The sequence below is a fragment of the Triticum aestivum genome, chromosome 6D (genome assembly GCF_018294505.1).
Source record: "Triticum aestivum cultivar Chinese Spring chromosome 6D, IWGSC CS RefSeq v2.1, whole genome shotgun sequence".
NCBI classification, from domain to species: Eukaryota; Viridiplantae; Streptophyta; class Magnoliopsida; order Poales; family Poaceae; genus Triticum; species Triticum aestivum.
In genome coordinates, this window is record NC_057811.1 from 443,786,896 (window position 1) to 443,794,353 (window position 7,458).

The following is a 7,458-nucleotide window of genomic DNA, read 5'->3' on the forward strand; positions in this document are numbered from 1 at the left end:
TCTTGAATTTGAAAAAAACATTGCGAACTTGAAAAAAAGTTGTGAATTTAAAATAGTTCATAAACGCAAAAAAAAGTTTTTAAGTTTGAAAAATGTTCAGGAATTTCCAAAAATTTGCATATTTTGAGGGAAAAAGTTCGCGAAATTGGGCCAAAAAAACACGATAATAATTGTGAATTTGGGAAAACTTCACAAATCTGAAAAAAGATCTTGGAATTAAAAAAATCACAGTTTTTAGTAAAATTTCGAAATAGAATAAGTTCACGAAGTTGAAAAAGTTCATGATATTTTTAAAAAAGTTCATGAATTGGCAACAAAATTTGAATTCTCAAAAGTTCACTCGTTTAAAAAATTGAAAATAAAAATGAGGAAGAAATAGGAAAAGGACCCAAAAAAGTTTAAAAAAACACAAAAACACGTGAAAAGAGACGAAACCAGGTACAAAAACAACCAGAAGCTTCCCAAAACCGGCCTGGAAGCTTCCCAACACGAGCACCCGAACTTCCGGTAAAAACCTCTTAAAGGGCCGGCTCACAGAACAATGATCGATGGAAGGCAGTGTGCGCCGTGTAGGGAAACGCCGACGCATAAGGCGCTGAATAGGATTCGGGCATGAGGCGCGGGAGCTCCTAAGTAGCGCCATAAGCGCCACTTGGAGGAACCGGCGCCCACGCGCACCTCCTTGATGAGTCCCCGGTTCAACCATCGCCTCTATGCTTGCTCCCGCTACGTTCGCTTGATCAACACACTTGCTCGCATTTTTTCGGTTTTGTTGTCCTGCTGGTACAAGAAAGAAAACGGCCGCTGGTTTTTGCGTTTTTAAACATGTTTGTGAAATGAAAAAACATAGATTTATTAAATATTCATGGTCTTAATAAAGTTCACAAAATCGATAAAAATCGAAAATCATGAATTATGAAAAAAGTTCATCAATTTTGAAAACAAATCGTCAATTTTGAAAAAACAATCGCAGATTTTGAATTTTCTGAAAAATGTTCATCAATTTGAAAAAATCCTCAAATTTGAAAATAAGTTCAACAATTTCTAAAAATGTTTATCAATCTGAAAAAAGTTCATAAATGTTTTATGTCCACGAACTTTTTAAATTTTTGAAAAAATCATGAATTTTAAAACAGTTCGTGCATTAAGTAAAAGAAAAAGAAACACAAAATGGAAAAAAGGCAGAAGAAGAAAAAACAAACAAACCGTTCCAAAAAAATGGTTTGCGAAGCTTCCAAAACCAAGGGATTCCGCGACCTGGAAAAAGAGTAAAAAAAAAAACATGTAGGCAGAAGTAACGAAATGTCCTAGTGGTTGTTGCGCTCTTCTTTAAACCATAAAAAAGGGAAAACGGGTCGGCCTAGCGCTACGGGAGGTGTGTGCATAACGCTCTGTTTAGAGGGAGCTCCTATTTCGCGCATGACATGCCTAGCATGCACCTGCTCCCCTCCCGCCCTATTAGGCCGGCCTATAAGATGGGTTGGGCGCCCCAGATATTTTATTACGTTTTTTTGTTTTTAATAGTTTTTTCTTATTTGATGAACAGTTTTTGAACTTGATGAACTAAACTTTTATTCAAGAACGTTTTCTTTAAACAAACGGATGAACAATCTCTGAATTCAATGAACATTTTTTGAAAAATTGCTGAACAAATTTTGAATTTTATGAAAAAAATTAAAAAAAGATTGACAAATTTCGAACTTGATGAACAAATTTTACATTTTATGAACAATTTTTAAATTTTATTAAAAAAATTAAATTTCAGAACATTTTTTTACATTGTGGAACAACTTTTGAATCTGATGAACAAAATAATGTTCGCGAATTTTCAATATAAAATTCGAAAAAAATGAAGAAAAGAGAGAAAAAAAGGGGGAAAGAAAACAAAATAAAAAATAGAAAGGAAACAAAAAAGAAAAGAAAAACCAAAACAAAAAACAACAAGAAGAAAAACCCAGTCCAGTGAAGGTCCTAGAACCTTCTCAAAACAGGGTGAGAATGCACGTGAAAATCCCGGAAAAAAATGGGCTGGCCCTCTATGCGGAACGATCCAGCGGGGGGGGGGGGGGGGGGGGGTCCGCACTAGCGCACTACACAGCGCCCTATGCCCTAAATAGGAGCCGCCCCATTTAGGATTTGCCATGAGGCACAGCTTGTTTCGGGCGCCCCTATATCTCGTCATCAGCGAGTTTAGCTTCCGACTTGCTGAAAGGAGAGTGAGATGGGCTGGCCGACACGCGCGGCAGGCCACAACCCCTTTTTTTTGTCTTTTTACTATTTTTCTTTTCCCGTTTTGCTTTATTTTTGTACTTTTCTTTATACTTTAAAGGACCGGACTAACTTTCGACTATTCTGATTTTAAACAACAGATCCGAACGCATCCTAGCCTAACTAAATCATGCGTCATGAGCACATGTGCATGTAGCCCCGCGTCACTAAACGAAAGCGAGAGCATGCAGCTGGGGCATGCAACGCATTGCCACATGCATGAAAACTAATATTAAATGGGACGATGCCAGCAAAAGACCGAAAGTGCTATTCTGTGCTCGAGCACAGATGCCCTCGATATCCCTCCCTCGTTCCCCTCGAGATCGGCAGAGCCCAATGTATTGGCCCAGGTATATACCACGTATTTATATTTTACCACAGGGCCGATGCCCCACTCTGACAGCAAGGCAGCATTACGCCGTTGGCCTCCGCTATAGCGGCTCGGAATTAGACAAGGCGATATGGGCCGTAACGACCCGATTCTGGACTAACGGGGACAGTCAGTTCCTTTCGAAAAGAAAAACGGGGACAACCAGTTCATTTACTGCTTCCAAACGTTGGCGCAATTGATCTTCCCTTCGCTCCAGTCGTCGTCTCTCTTCAACGCATCTGTATGTATGCACAGCAACGGATCAATGGAGGACAGGCATAGCAGAGCCTCCACTCTGCTGCCTTGTTTGTAACCCTGCCTCTGCTTTTCTGCTCGTGTTTGGAAATTCGAATCTAGTGGACACACATCGCGCGCGACCTTCTACCTCGCTACACTTGTCCGCTATGCAACCTACAATGTTAATAGCATTCATCTTCATGTATCGTCCAGCAAGCAAAACTACAGTGCAGTCAGTTCGCAGCAAACCGGATGAAGAACCTAGCCCAACGGTTGAATGGCATGACGGTTTGCACACCGCTAACTACTTCGTATTCAGCAGAATTAAGAAATTCCCTCCATCGACGTAAACGTGTTCAGTAATTAATAAATTCCTTCATTTCCAGGCAATTAAATATTCAGAAAGCACACCATAGATATTTATTTTGTACAAAAATAAACATTACCACTCACTCACCCTTGTGATGGTACTGGACACAAGAAAATTCAACCAAATAAGCATCACTAGCGCAAAGTTTTGTCATCACTTAAGAAAAACTTAAAAGCCTCAAACAATCAAACCATAAAGCCTACTATCAGGAGTGACACAGGACAGACATCACATCGATAGTTTGCAACTTAAGTTCACAATTACAACATCTTAACACTCAAGTAACACTTGTTCGACGACAGTGTTCTTTCCCAACTACCTCACATATCACGCAAGACTGCTGAAATTTCAGCAATCTCAGTGACAGGACCATGCTCACGTGTTGCATAGGCGTAGCTCGCCAACTCTGGCAGCTGTTTTGCCAATGCCCTTCTACACCACAGCTTTTGCATCGAACTGGCTTCCTAACCGGTTTTGGAACATCGCCGCCATCTGGGCATGTTGTCCTCTTCTGACCCTGCTGCCGACAAATCATACAGAACCTTGTTCTCTTGCATACATTATTTACATTTCCTTTTCCTTTTCATTTGTGCAACCACAGCATACATATTAAGATGTACTCACCGCGTACCCACAAACAATTTCTTGCATGCACTTCGTCGTCTCAACATTTAGTCAGACTATTTCTGTACCTAATGTGGAATCCCTTCTCCCAAGAGCACAGGTTGTAAAAGTGGTAGGCTTCTCCCAAAGTATCAAAACTTGTCTCCAACGTTGGCACTATGACATTGTCCCCTGGATTCTCCGTGAAACCTCGAATTGACTTCTCTAGCGCACTGATTCGATTGGGGCACGGCGCCCTTCCTGGTGCGGCAGCACCTATCCTCACCCTGCAGTGAATATCACCCATGTAAAAAGTTGTAGTTCTACAAAATATTTAAAACTGCTACAATCAAGTATCACCAAACGTGCCTATTCAGGTCTCATCCAGCTGCGCTCTGACATTTTCATATCGAACTGGCCGCCATAGTACAGCATTACATCAAACATGTTTTCCCCCTAAGCTATGGCCCTGTTATCATTCATTTACTATGTGTTTTCCTTTTGAATGCCCCACTCACAATTCAAGTACTTATGTGTACTTATGCTGCACGTTATAGCCTCATTGATTATGAATCTAGCAATCAAATTAAATCACACCTTATCAGGAACACTCAAACACAAGATAAAGCCCGATACAAATTAGTAAACCATGAATCACTTTCACAACAGTCAATCTATTCAAACAAATAACACCGTACTTATTATCTATGTTGAAAAACTGGCCGCAGTGCTTAATTACTCCCACCAATGTAAATATTTTGCGCACTACTCATTATCTATTATAATCACTTTTTGCAGCACTTCAACAATCTCAATGTACTAACAAAACCATTCTTTCTTAGAAGAGCACTACATCTGAGAATGTCACTATCTACTCAGGTTTACTCCGTAGTGTGGTCTCCTAATTACAATCAATCACAAGCATCAAAAATCATTTTCTTCATATTCGTGCCCTACACTGATGCACATCTTAGGGCATAATCACATTACTCCATTCACTTGATGTCTGCATTATTAAATTTCTTCCCTAGATGTATGTACTGGCTATTTGCAAATGCCACCGGCTTGTTATCTATGTTCGAAAACTAGCCCACAGTGCTTAATTACTCTCGACAATGTCAATATTTTGCACACTTCTCATTATCTATTATAATCACTTTTGCAACACTTTAGAATCTCTAATTTACTAACAAAACCATTGTCCCTTACAAGAGCACTACATTTGAAGATGTCACTAGCTTCTTAATCTTCGGATGGTTCTACTGAGTACTAACATACCTTCACGTCCAACCAAGAGCAGGGCACTCACAATGGCAGGACCGAGTATTCTCAATCCAGGCCTCTGCTGCACGCTGAAGAAAATACACAATTGCAATTTTAGCCACTTCAAAGTCAGCAGAACAGGACAGAGTTATATATAATTCAAATGGTACCAAGTACTCACCGCACAGCCGCGAACAATTCCCTGCATGCACTTCGTCCTCTCGACATTCAGCCTGCTTCTGCCATATCTAATACAAAATCCCTTCTCCCACGAGTAAAAGTTGTAGAAGTCTACATATGTCCAAATTATGTAGCCAAAGTGGACAATCTGGGAACAATGCTTTAGAATTTAACAAGCCTGTATACCCGATGCAAGTCTACAATCTGAACTATATAGTGACCAGTAGCTGGACGAACATATTAAGAAGCACATACAAGCTTATTTATTGGATTATTACCACATCCCCATTCAGTTACAGGAGAAATAATGTCTATCAGTACTGCAGAGCAAGCAGTTGCACGTCGATTACACATTCGATTTCTACGTGTACAATGTTTTTATGTCTATAATAATATGTGTACAATTTCAATTCTAAAATCTATAATCTCTAGTGAGCATTATCAGGACAAGCACGCCTGACCTACAATCACCAACTAACTTTTCCAGTGGGAGGCATGTCATTCAGACTCCTAAGTAGCATACCTTCACATCCACCCAGGAGCAGCCGGGTTCATCTCTTCTATCGATTGGTCGGATGCTTGTGGTGATTCTTGCCTTCCAGGACTCATCACCGCCCCCACCGCACAAATCTGACCATCCACAGTTAATCAGGGCGTCGGCGGCGGCGGCTGCTAAACGCCCACAGTGGCGGTGAGTGGATAATGCAGCAGCTCCATCATAATTTCACTGTCGTTCACTTCCTCCAGCACCTTGACTCTGCAGATCTATAGGTCGCGGGGTGGATTTGATATTAGGAGGGGGGTCCAAACCAAATTTACATCAGGTCTAAGAGATTAAGTGCGGAACCTTCGAATCGGCTCCATCAAAAACTCCATTTTGACGAACAACGGCAAAGCTTCGCCTCCCCTCGCCGGCTCTGCACAACGCGGCGACTGACGGTACTCGCACAGGTGCAGCAGATTGAGGTAGGAGACGAGCCCACCCACGCACCATCCTGGCATTTACGACGACTGCAGCCCGAGTTAAATTGGAAGTATACGTTTCTTGATCGATGGATCGGGAAAACTGAAGACGTCATGAGCCACGGCCCACCAGTCATCCGTTGACGGTGACCCTCACTCCGTTACTATTCTACCCCACCCTCCAGAAGTCGGTCGTTTCGTATTTCACCGTTTCCTTATTTTCTATCCAACCGGTCCCAGGTGCAGTTATTACAGGCGACGAATCCCAACTTAACACCCGACCGCCCAGATAACGTGCACACATGTGCTCGTGCGCATAAACTCCGTGTCTGCAAAAGACTCTCTTTATTCCAAAACTTCAAAATGTTTTGTTACTCCAACCGTTGGTTGGATTGAAAAAATGGTTTGACATATAAAAAATCGTCGCAGCGAGACCTTTGAAACTAGATCACATATTGATATGTTTCGACAACTTTTTTTGTTGTCAAAAGTTACCACACATTGTACAAGTAAGCTACCACGCATGCATAGGTTATGTTACCACATTGTTTAGAGGCCACCAGGGTTAGTTTAACAACCTCTCTTCCCACATTCGAAACTTACCCACGGTGGTTGTACATGGATTATCGGGGCTACGATGTACGATGTGCATATTATCATACTACTTTCAAAAAAGTTACCAAAGGTGTGTTTCTCAACACAACCACCCCCACCCCCACCCCTCGCGGGGGTATTTGTACATAAGTTATGTGGTATTTACACATAGCTTACCGGGTATATATTTTCAACAAAAAAATTCCCTGATTAAAGTTACCACCGTTTTTGTACCTAAGTTATTAGGTCCATGGTGCGTATATTCCCACGGTGTGAATGAGCTGAAGACCTCGTAGTAGCATGGGTGAGCTGTCGAGCGAAAGCTACGCGCTTTGGTGCCAACGGCGGCGACGCCCGGAGCATTGCTAATTTGCCATCTTCTTGAAGAAGTTGTTGTGGTTCTCCTATCCATGTCAAGACTTCGGGTGAATACCCCTTCCATTTCGGACTTGACAGCGGGGGTACTTGGCGTCGTTCTCCCTCTTGAGGGCGTTATTGGCAGCCTATGTGTGCTAGGGCGTGGCATGGCGTTGTACTTTGACTTCCCTTTGTTCTCTTTCGATAGCGTAGTCGCGCTCCTGATATATAAGGATCCACTCTGTAAGAGGCC

At 41.8% G+C, this 7,458-nt stretch overlaps 1 long non-coding RNA gene across 1 annotated transcript; it reads right to left on the reverse strand.

Annotated features, from left to right (window-relative positions):
* Window positions 1–3,473: 3,473 nt before the first annotated feature.
* On the reverse strand, window positions 3,474–6,315 carry LOC123141899 (uncharacterized). Its single transcript, XR_006470450.1, has 5 exons — window positions 6,139–6,315; window positions 5,815–6,056; window positions 5,293–5,439; window positions 5,127–5,200; window positions 3,474–4,135 (listed from the first exon to the last, which is right to left on the reverse strand). It is a non-coding gene; the product is annotated as an uncharacterized lncRNA (long non-coding RNA).
* Between the last annotated feature and the right edge of the window lie 1,143 nt (window positions 6,316–7,458).